General features: G+C 37.2%; 1 protein-coding gene across 1 annotated transcript in view; it reads right to left on the reverse strand.

The window, feature by feature from the left end:
• Positions 1-12731, reverse strand: part of lyrm4b (LYR motif containing 4) — a 57582-nt gene that overhangs the window by 32029 nt on the left and 12822 nt on the right. The gene's annotated exons all lie outside the window — the stretch shown is intronic.

Below are 12731 nucleotides of genomic sequence, written 5' to 3' on the forward strand. Positions count from 1 at the left end.
CTCTAAGGGATTTATGGAAATAAATAACCACCCAACACAAAGTTTAAACACAAAAATCCAAAAACATTAGAGGTATAACAGTAAAAAGGTAAGTGTGGAAATAGATAAAAAGACAAATTAGTGCAGAAAAGATGAAAACAAGTGTCAAGGCGGGTGAATAACACACAAGTGAGGCAGACACAGTTTGAAACTGCAGCAACTTGAGTCACTAATGTATCTGGCTATTTCAGGAACAGAGAACACCACAAATAAATAAGCACTGGAAACTGAAACTAAATGGTGTGAAGAAATTACCAGTGAACTATTATAACATCAACTTTGTGGTCTTTATAGGCACGTCAAGGACAATTTCTTATGAACTTTCTGATGACCACATAAAGTTTTTTAACCTTTTTTGTGTTTATCAGGAAGGAAAACCCTCTAATAGCCACTAGAAGTTGGTCAAGAAACAACAAAACTTTAATTTTAGGGGTGCAATGAATGATTATTTAAATTATCGATTTATCTGGATTTTCTGGTATTTTCTTGTCTAATGGATCAAGCTTTTGGTCAACTATATCAAAATCGATAAAAAAAATAGCAAAAGATTACTCTCACAGTTGGTGCTTTCAATTAACAATTATCATTCGATTAATTACATGTCAAGCCAATTCCACTTACAAAAGTTTTGTATAGTTTTGAAAGTGAGTTTGTTTTTTTTTCCACTGCAGAAAAGATGCTACAAAAAGAAAAATGTTCAAAGAAAGCTGATCCTTCCAGCAAAAAAAAATGTTAATAATAACAATGATTACAATAATAATGACTGTAATAACTATTAGTGCTGCTCAATTATGGAAAAAATCATAATCACAATTATTTTGGTCATTACTGAAATCACGATTATGTTACACGATTTCTCAATGACTTTGGAAATATGTTTATTGAACAAAACAATGACTTCTCCTTAAAACATGTTATAAATAACATTGCTATTTATACATGCTCTTTATATTCTTCAGCATTGCAGTGAAGTGTGTCTTTAATAGATGAGTGTGTAGTGAGGGGCGTTGTGGGGGTTGTTTGTTGTTCTTTCCATTTCTTTTTTATTAGTTGGTCATATGTCGGTCTCTGTGTAAATTTAAGATGGTTAAAAAGATTTGTGGTGTTACCAAGCAGTGGCAACACCAGCGCATAGCAAATCTTGCAGATAATATGTTTTTGATCCACGTGCGTTTCTTCGAATCCAAACTCTTCCCAAACAACAGAATTGCTTCTACTTCTTTCTTTTCACAGTGAACAGTGACTTCATTCATACTGTTCTCCATCCCTCTGTTTAATAACTCCCCCCTTTGCAGCAGATGACTCCACCATCCTCCACCACAGTCTCTTCTGTAGTGTTGACCATGAAGGTTTGTATATAGTGTATATTTACAATCGTGGTCTAATGGATAGCGAGTCGGACTTGTAACCTGAAAATTGCGGAGTGAATAGCCAGCGCCCTGTCCACCTTCAATACCACGATTGAGGTCAGACCCTTGAGCAAGGCCCTGGACCCCCAACTGCTCCCCGGGCACCGCAGCCCTGGCTGCCCACTGCTCCGGGTGTGTGTTCACTGCTGTGTGTGTGTTCTTAACTTAACTTATTTACTTCTATCTGTGTGTATATTGTACATATGCAAATGCTGTATATTCTGCTTTATTATTCCATTCTATTTTCATTTTTATTATTTAATATTTTTCAAGAGTGTCTTTGTGTAACTGAGCTACTGTGACCAAGGAATTTCCCTTGTGGATCAATAAATTTTGTCTAATCTTTTGATGACCAAAGACTTCTGTGGCAGCTCTCTTTCTGCCATCTTCACTCATGCTGATTTTTAAATGCCACCAGATACCATATACGCGACTTGTTTCGCCAACAGTATAGGCTGAGAGAGTTCAGGCTTCTGGAGGGGTGAAAGTGCGCATTAAGAACGCAGGCCAAAATAAATTGGAAAACGGAATAATCTTTTTCTCGATTACATAGTTTTTGAGATTGTTGAGACCCAAAATCAAAATCAAAATCTCATTAATCGCACAGCCCTAATAACTGTATATTAATAATACAAATTACAGTGTCAGCACTGATGCACAGAGATGACTACCATACCATAATATGTAATTCTTGTGCATAGAGAGCTTAGTGAACCACAGTCAAATTCCTTGTTTGTGTGTACAAAATTGGCAAATAAAGATGATTCTGATTATACAAATATGTGTGCATCAGTATGTGTGTACACTTATGTGTACTGTGCATGTACGGTGTATATGAGTATATGTGTGAGTGTGCGTGTGTGAATTTGTTACCGAATGTTATACACATTGTGATCTATTTCTATCTGTTATTTGGAAAAGGGAAATACTGGCAGATGTTTACAGAGCAGAGGTCACCATTGTTTAAATCCAAAGGGAGACATGGAGTTTTGTTTGTCTTTATTATTATTATCATTTTGTGCTGTATTATTTGGTTTTGTTTCTGTTGAAATAGGAACTTTAAAACCTAATGGGTGTTCATGTGATTTTATATTTTAGTAATCCCCCCAGTTTATTCTGACTATTAGTGCAGCATAAAGTTGCCTGTATACACAGCTATTGATATCAATGTAACCTCTCAAAATTTCTGTTGGTCAAACAGGCAACACATACGTCTTTCTGAAGTTTGACACTTGGTTTAAAACTTGCATGGGGAAGCAGCTGAGCTGTGGGCAGAGCTGGAGGTGAGTGGGACAGTGGTACATGCTTTGGTCCTCTAACCAACACTGGTTTGATCTTCTGAAGTTTCACTTGAGAAAACACAAAGACAGAGACAGACAGCAAGCTCCAATCAATAAACCAGTGTTCACAGAAAGGAACAATGTGTGAGACTAGAGTGGTCTGGTTTCTGTTCGAGTATATGCGGGAGGATATTTGTAAGATATATGAGCACTCTGATGACATGCACGGTGCCTTCATTGTCGATGTGTTAAACCCTCTGGGGTCTGAGGGGGTTTTTGGGGCCTGGACAAATTTTGACATGTCCTGACATTTGTGCTTTTTTCAGTGTTTTTTAAACATATTAATGTCTAAAGTCTAATAACACTGTAATCAGCACAAAATGGGCTACAATAATATGTGAGCTTCAAGTTTATACATTATTGTGTTTTTGAGAAAAAAGTGTTTATGCATGGCTAGTGAAAAACTACAATTTTTTACTCACTGAAATAAGACCATAAAACACAAACAGAACATTGGTTCACAAGACTTTGGAGACCAGCATGTTGTAGGCTAAAGTGTTTACTTCAGAGTGCTGTGAATGTCATCTTGTTCACACATTCACAGTAAACAATACACTGATTTAAATTTTCTAACACACTTTTTGTCCAGAAAGGCCATATGCAAGAGGGTGTGTCTGAGGATGAATAGTCATGTGATTTACCTGAGAACACAAAAGACGCACTGAACGTCCAGACAAAGACGCGCATAATGAGCCTTTCAGTCAATGTAGATGGGACGGATTAGTGCTGTACAATACAACACAATGAGGAGAAAACGATCCTCATTTGAGTTAAAATCAGTGTTTTTACTCTGAGGACAAGCTAAACTATTTGTCTCTGTGTGGAATGTAAGGAGCGCCGCTTCACGTGCGTAACGCGCCATCATCCAAACGCGCCGAAAAAGTGAGTAAATTCTATGATGAAGTTTGATATTTTGTGTCATTTCTCGGGGGTGTGCACATACAGTATCTCACAGAAGTGAGTCCACCCCTCACTTTTTTGTAAATAGTTTATTATATCTTTTCATGTGACAACACTGAAGAAATGACACTTTGCTACAATGTAAAGTAGTGAGTGTACAGCTTGTATAACAGTGTGAATTTGCTGTCCCCTCAAAATAACTCAACACACAGCCATTAATGTCTAAACCGCTGGCAACAAAAGTGAGTACACCCCTAAGTGAAAATGTCCAAATTGGGCCCAAAGTGTCAATATTTTGTGTGACTGCCATTATTTTCCAGCACTGCCATAACCCTCTTGGGCATGGAGTTCACCAGAGCTTCACAGGTTGCCACTGGAATCCTCTTCCACTCCTCCATGATGACATCACAGACCTGGTGGATGTTAGAGACCTTGCGCTCCTCCACCTTCTGTTTGAGGATGCCCCACAGATACTCAATAGGGTTTAGGTCTGGAGACATGCTTGGCCAGTCCATCATCTTTACCCTCAGCTTTTTTAGCAAGGCAGTGGTCATCTTGGAGGCGTGTTTGGGGTCGTTACCATGCTGGAATACTGCCCTGTGGCCCAGTCTCTGAAGGGAGGGGATCATGCTCTGCTTCAGTATGTCACAGTACATGTTGGCATTCATGGTTCCCTCAATGAACTGTAGCTCCCCAGTGCCGGCAGCACTCATGCAGCCCCAGACCATGACACTCCTACCACCATGCTTGACTGTAGGCAAGACACACTTTTCTTTGTACTCCTCACCTGGTTGCTGCAAGACACACTTGACACCATCTGAACCAAATAAGTTTATCTTGGTCTCATCAGACCACAGGACACGGTTCCATAATCCATGTCCTTAGTCTGCTTGCCTTCAGCAAACTGTTTGCAGGTTTTCTTGTGCATCATCTTTAGAAGAGGCTTCCTTCTGGGATGACAGCCATGCAGACCAATTTGATGCAGTGTGCTGCGTGTGGTCTGAGCACTGACAAGGTGAGACAGGAGAAAATGTACTTCTCCTTTGTTTCATTTCAAAAAAAACATTTCACGTGTCTGTGAAGAGAGATGACAGAGACAGAAAAGACAGAGCGCACCCTGTCGACTTTCTTTATTTAACAAAAGCCCAGCGTTTTGTTGTTATTATGATGTTATACAACTAAAACTAGACCCTTTACAGATTTGAATGATATACTTCTTTTATCTGTACGATCAAAATTGACGGAGTAATTTAAGTTTGTTTCGGCCTTATCAGAAAAAGACGCATCAAAACACGCCGGCGCGTTCGTCGATCCCGGTTTAAAAGCAACTGAAAAAAGTACATGGCAGGGCATGTCAAAACTTTTCCAGAGCCCCAAAACACCCTTAGATCCCAGAGGGTTAAAGGTGCCACCATACCCTCCCTTGCTCCTCAGATAAGGTGGTGGGTGTGCAAGGGGTGTTCTGGAGGTTGCACTTCGCAATCTCATCACTAGATGCTGCAAAATCTTTCAGTTTACACACTTTCCCTGTAAAGTAACAACTTTAAATTGCACTTTCAACAGGTGCTAGAAATTGCAACTTGAAAAGGTGGATTTTCTGCAGGGACATATGCTTAGACTTTTAGTTTTAGGATATACTCCAATGAATGGAAAGATAAGTTTAGATAAATCTGGTTTGTAGGGGGAAATAAGCAAGTTTCTCTTACAGTGACATCACATCCAGTTTTAACAGATGGTTTGTTAAATCTTAAGTCTAAGTGAATTTGCCTTAAACTACCTTCCCTTAATCACTACATTATCCACACCCGAGAGTATATACCCCTCAGACCTGCAGATCCTTTTGTTTCCCTACAAACCATGTGTGTGTGAATGCAGAACAAAGAGAACTGATCCAAGCGTACCAAATATTTTGATTTGACCTGAAGTGTAGTGAAGACTGAGATGGTGGATGCATTCATGATGTGAGTGAAAATAATGTGTCATTTAGATTTACTCTTTATTCAAGTTTTCATTTATTGTAATAAGTTGATATTATTTTATTGCATACACAAAAGCATCCACAATGACAAGATCATGAATAAATAATTGAAACTATTCTGTGGTTTAAATGTGCACTCCACATCGGGTGTCCAGTGAACCAAGTACTGAGTTAGAACATGGTTAAAAGCATAAATATTCTGTATGTGCTTTTACCAGCTATTTTAAAGTGACCCAACTTTCTAGCTACTTTTTAATCTCCATCGTCATACTCTGCTTGCATGTGAGTAAATGGTCTGGATATATTAGTAAGTGGTGCATCTCTTCAGGGATAATCTTTTGCTATACAAGTTATTCTGGCTGACATTCCTCATTCACAGTATAAAGTCTGTCATAATATTGACATTTCTTTCTAAAGGCTGTATCTTAGCAAACTTAACACTGGCATTTTGGTTTTGATCATTGTTGGAAATCCCCACATCTGTCAACAACAGAAACTGGGACCGATATTGGAAAAACCTGCCACATCTTTTACTGCAGCACATATAGCAATATGGAAAGATCCAAGTAACCAAAATACCTTTTAGCTTTTGGTTGATCTAATTGTTTCTGTAGCGTCTGTAACTGCATGCAACTGACATAGCTTTCTTGTCTGCTACCAGATTTTCATTTTTAGTATTTTACTCTTTTTTCTTGCTCATTTTGAAGTAGTGGTCAATGACAAGTGGGGATGGCTGTGCTTCGTTGATAAATTGATCTGTGGTCTGTTGTGCATGCAGAGTTACATGGACTTGGTTTATAGACTAGTCACGGAAAACAAGAACCATTATCAAACAAGAAAGAAGAGGCAGCATGATGTCTTGGGCCTAAAACATACTTCACGCAAGTAAACATAGGCAGATGTTTTGAACTACAGTATGCACAACTGGATCATGCATTATTGTTCAGTAAGTGTTTTACCTGGAAATCCTAACAAAACATTAACTTTAGCTGCAGTTTGAGTGTTGCAGGTTCATATGTGGTAGAAACAAGAGAAACCAACCTCTTCTCTTTGTGTTAAGTTGCACCTGAAACAACCACAAAAAGGTTCTGTGCTGCCGACATCTCCCATAATGGACTGAGCTAGATCATTTTCAATGATCCATAAGAGTTCATGCTGACAGTGTTCACCATGGAGGTGCACTGCAGGTGCTGTCATTTGCATCTGCATGCTTGTTTGATATGTTTCAAGCCTTAATTTGCCTTAGTTGACATCATAATGACTTTGCTGAAAAATAAGTACAAGTAAAAGTACGTATTCAACATGTTATTTAAGTAAAAAGGTATTTAGCAGCAAAAAGTCCTTACTGAAGTAAAAGAGTGTGTCTTCACCTGTATGTCATAAGAAAAAAATTGTATTGGATACATACTATTAACAGTACTTAGGTAGTTACTATTTCTCTGCTGGTATTTGCTTTATTTTTCTTGTATCTTTTCATGGAAAGCACTTTGTGGCATTTGTCCATGAAACAGGATAGATAAAAACTGACTCCATTCCCTTTTAGGCTAAATACTACCAGATTATATTACTCCATCATGAAACAGTAAAATAAACTGCCAAAAATAAATAATATAAAAGCTTGAACTATGCTTGATACATAGATATGAGCATGAAGTATGCCTTTATAATGTGCAGTGGTTTTTTTTTTCCAAAAACAACAGTCAACCACAACAGCAACTGCTGTAAAATCTAAATGTGGGTGGTGTAAATCTGGCAAACTGGACTGTAGTAACCTTAAACACAAACAGTTTTTTTCAGCTGCAGGCCTCAAGTGCAGCGCCTTAAGTCCAGAATAATAAACTGCAGACAAGGAGGCACATCAAAACAGACAAAATGGAAACACTGAAGTGTTTTCTGGCAGGGGCTGCTGAAGTGAAAATGATTATTGGTTTAAATTTAAGTTCTAGTTCTTGATGGCGCTGGGCCTCATTACAGCTGGCAGCTCCTCTGATGCGAGGAAAATACAAAATCGACCTTGTGAAGTTACAGCACTGCCCAGTAAACCCATTCCTCTTCTCTGTCTCTGTGTCTAGAGCTCATTTAAGATTTAAGACAGAACCAATAAAAGTGTGATGGATCAGATTTATATGCTGTGGTTAAATACGAGTGTTGCAAGGACATGATGAAGGTGACAGAAGAAAGTGTAGGGGATGAAAGGTGGTGAAAGGAGCTGAGGGAAGGAATGAAGGTAGAAGGAAAACGGGAGGCAGCTCAAAGGTGAAAGGAAGGAAGTACAGATAAAAATTAAAGGATTAGAAAAACCAAAGCAAAGAAGAAAAATTATTAAGCATAAATTAAGGAAAGACAGGGAAGAAAGCTAAGGAATGAAGTAACTACAAAAAGGGGAAGAACAATATAAACAAAGTGAGATGTAAGAAGAAAGTAGAGACAGCAACAGTGCACGCTTCAGAAAAGTGTGAGGGCCAAATACAATGGAGAAAGTAAACAAGAGGGCAAGGAAAACCAGAAGGGAAACAAGCTGAAATCAGGATGAGTGAAAGAGGGAAACAAAAGAAGGGGGGGAAATTAGGAAAGGAAGCAAGAAATGACGAACAATGACCAAAGAATTACACATAAAGGGCAAGATGATGGGAAATAAGAAAAGAAAAAGAAAAGGGTAGAGGCAAAGAAAGGTAATACAAATGTAAAATGGAGGAAGGTAGAGAACAAGGAGCTTTTAAGAATAATACAGGAAATAAACGATAAAGGAGCTGGGTAGAAAACAGTGAAGGCTCAAAAGGTAAGAGAAAATGATGAAAACAAGGAGGAAAGAAAAACAGAAAGTAAGTGAGAAGAAAAGTGATGAAATGAAAACCAATTAAGTAAGAACAAAGGGGGATAAACAAGGAATGAGAAAGGAAAAAGATCAAGATCCAAAGAAATATGTTTAAAAAAGAAGACAAATGAAACAAACAGCAGATGCAAGAAATGGAGGAAGGGAAAAGGGGAAGGAAGCTTTAAATTACTTAGGAAGGACAGAAGAAAGTCAGATGTGATTATTCCTGATCAGTTTGAACAAAGAAAGAGAAAATTAAGATGAAGAAAATGGTGATATCTAAGAGATTGTAGTGAGCAGCTGTAAGAGACAAAGTAGCCAAGAGTTTGTCATCCAAATGTCCAGCTGTTTTTTTCCCCCTTTCTTTCGTTCTTTTTGACTCAATGGGGCCTCCAGGCTTCTTCATCAAACTGATTCATATAAACCCATGAACTAATGCACTCAGCTTAATGAGCCCTGACACTAATGAGAAAAACAAAAGAGACAGTGATAAAAAGAACAACAAAGAGATTAGAAAGTGTTGAAAATAATCAACAGACAGGAAAAAGATGGCCGCCAGCCACCCGTCCAGCAGCTCAATGTCTCCATTGGACTGGGAGTCACATATGATGAGGGACTCAGGACAGTGTGAACATCATAAATCAAACGTTTCACAAAATCAAAGTTGATTTAAAATGTTCTGCCCCATAATAGGAAAGATTAAATGCTTTAATTCGGTAGAAACTGAGTACAGGTCCAAATCAAAAATATACAATACAGTATAAAGGTTAAGGGCACTTGAGTTCAGATTCTAATCCCTCAACATAGGCGTTTTTAGACCAAACACTTTAAGGGAACAACCCCACTGAGAAATGGACCCAAGAACCACAGACCTTAAGGGACTTTTGTCATATTATACTTTTGTTCATATTCACACCACCAGTAGAACTGCTGATGTAATGTACGCCGGCTGACGGTTGCTATAGCAATGTCACTGCTGAACCACGTTCAACCACAACGCTAAAGAAAACTTTCACATTTAGCTTTGATCCATCAAAATCATGCTGAATTTTCTCCATCACAGAGCTTTAATAAATCCCAGACTTCAGTGTCACTCCATTTGTGAGAGGGGGAAAATACTGACTAAAAACTGACTTTGGGGAAGATGTCATGAAAAATGAACCAAATTTGGCATACATACTGCACACTTACAGTGCCCTCCACAATTATTGGCACCCCTGATTAAGATTTTAAGCTTCTAATAAATGCAGTTTCTTTTTAAAAATAGAACCAAAATTCAGAAAAAAAGAGAAAAATCCAACCTTTAATTGAAGCACAATTATTCAGCAAAAAACAAAAATAACATTAACAAATAATTTACTTTATATGAAATCATGTGTGCCACAATTATCGGCACCCTTGACCTTGATGCTTTCAAAAACAATTCTATGAATTATTTTTATCAGTTAAATACATACAAATTGTAGTGAACAGAAAATAAATTAACTAAAATAAATATTTGCTGTGACCACCTGTTGCCTATAAATGCCCACAGCCCAGTTTTTTCAAGATACTTTGCAATGAATCTGTTTCATAATAACAAGCCACAACATACACCCAGAGTTAAAAAAACTATCTCTAGAGACACAAAAAAGATGGATGGTCTGGCCCCCAAGGAGCCCTGATCGAACAAAACATCATGGAGTGAGTGCAATTAAATAGAAGACACTGAGACAGCCTACAGCATATCTGAAGAACTGTGGCCGGTTCTCCAAAAGGTTTAAACAAGAACACACTAAGGGACTCAGTAATTTCTAACAGTCTAACAATAGTAAATCTCTACCCTTTTATTCTTAGTAAAGATCAGTGCACAAAACATTCAGGCAGCGGTTTCTCATTTTTAGTCAACACTGACCATCACTTTAACCAGTTAAAATGGTAAATGTTATTCGTGGCAGTTCATACCAGCTGTTGCCAATTATTAATTCCATGAACAGGCCAAAATTAAACTAATGTCTGTACTCAGGCAAGGATTATTTAAATGAATAATATATTGAAGTAATAGAAGCAACACTTTGTAACACTGCTGTACAACTGTGAGTGGACTGTTGATTTTTCATAGTGCTAACAACTTCAGCAGAGTAATAATATATTGTCTTTCTTCAGAAAATTTCTCTATAGGAAAGCAATGTAAACTGCACATCTGCATGATCTTTGCTCTGTTATTTCAAATGATTCATATAATGACAGACTTATGCAACCCACATATTTCATGAGAATGAAAAAGATTAGCCAATGCACAGTCAGGTGTGTGTTTAAGTTTTCAGACAACGGAGGTGCAGATAAAAAAGCTAAACCAGGTTCTTGATTGCTCTTGTTGAGAAAGCTGAAACAAAACAGGACAAAAGCTATCAATCCTATGCTTTCTAGGCTTTGTGAGTTAATGCATGGCGCCTCTTGTATTGTCTTGATATGCATCTTCTGTGACTCTAGTGCATTAACATGTTGGTTTCCAGCCATAGCTCCATTTCATTTTCAAACTGTATTGCTTAAAGTGGTATATGCAATCGATGTAATAACCACCAGTGTGATAACCAACATGCAAATGGAACCCCAGAGTGTTCAAAATTATTAAATAAATAATAATATTTAAATAATATAATTTGAATAAAAATATAATTTGAATAAATACACACAATTTTCTAATATAAAATTAAATTGTAAAGTGACATTTTTAAAATTTAGCTCAGTGTTATGAAATTGTTTTCATTATGTTTTAAAATGTGCTCAATATTATATTATTTCATTATGCTTGTTTTTTTTTTAAAAAAACAACAGTTCTCAAATTTACTTTACATCAGAATAATAGCTAGTGATGTCTGAAACAAACGTTTAGACTGGAAACAAGAACTTTTTTTTTTTTTTTTTAATCAAGGTAAGCAGTGATTTGAGCAGTCTTCATCACAGTCACCTACAGCTTCTCTGTCCTCCCCAACCACAGCCACACGCATAAGCCAGTTTAACATAAAATAGGTGGACCGGATTCACATTTCAGATATCTGTAATGTATTTGTAATTTATGTAAGTTATCCGCAATGACATGTTGACCAGTTAACATCCCTCAAGTTAAGCTGGAACACTGACACTAGGAGACAGCTGCTCCTGGGCAGATTCGACATGGACATGGTGCGCCTGCTGTGAGGGCCAAGAGGAGCAGATAACAAGGAATAGTAATCGATACCGAACGAGAAGCCAATCCCATAACTGGTCCCACCCTCCTGGGCTTGAATGATAGGCCAAGTCATTGCTGAAAACAGCATTGTGAAATAAAAACTGCTGCGATAAAAAAAAAAAAAAAAAGGGGTTTTGCAATAAACTCTGTTATTGTGATATACACATATACATACAAAATGAAATAATATTTAATATTAAGCACATTTTCAAAAAATAATGAAAACAATTTCATGAGCTGAATTTTAAAGATGTGCTGCATTATTTTACAATGTTATGGTCATATTATTTACTTAAATAATGTGTATTTTTATTAAAATAATTAGTTATTTCAAAAGGTCCTATATATTTATTCAATTTTGAGCACTCTGGGGTTCTGTACATGCACCCATGTCACAGAAACATACAGTAGTCCACAACACAGTACTATATTTACCATATTTTCCAGACAATGAGTCACACTTTTTTTAGTCCTCTGGCTTGTCCTGTGACTTATACAATAAAGCAACTTATATGTGCATATTTATCATCAATTTGTCGAATAGTGACTAGTGTTAGATGGCGATCCTGACTCAGTTGAGGATAATACTGTACTGCTGAAAAAGTAAAAACATTTATGTTCACACTAAACTCTCACCTCCTAGTTTAACACAACTGAAAATGTCACCTAAAGAAAGAGCTTTACTGCAACTTCAAAGTTCAGGTAAAAAAATCTGCAGCTGAAACAAAGTTTGGAGCGAGTGTCTGCATTCAGACATCCTGAGAGAGGAGAAGAAGACCTTGTTTTATTTTCCCCCATCCCGATGTTGGCACAGTAACGTTACCTACCACAGATAAAAAAATTTCGTAATGCTCTACTGCTTGTTATGTCTAGCCTACATTCTTCATTATATCTTCATAACATCTTCTTTATATATACTGTATATTTTTCTGTTCAATAAGGCCGTTTTTGCTAAAAAGTGACTCTGCGTGACTTATAGTCTGGAAAATACAGTACTTGTTTTACTGAAACCTCTAACGTGTCATTTTGGAACAAAAAT

This window comes from Mastacembelus armatus, unplaced genomic scaffold, assembly GCF_900324485.2.
Source record: "Mastacembelus armatus unplaced genomic scaffold, fMasArm1.2, whole genome shotgun sequence".
In the NCBI taxonomy this organism is placed as follows: domain Eukaryota; kingdom Metazoa; phylum Chordata; class Actinopteri; order Synbranchiformes; family Mastacembelidae; genus Mastacembelus; species Mastacembelus armatus.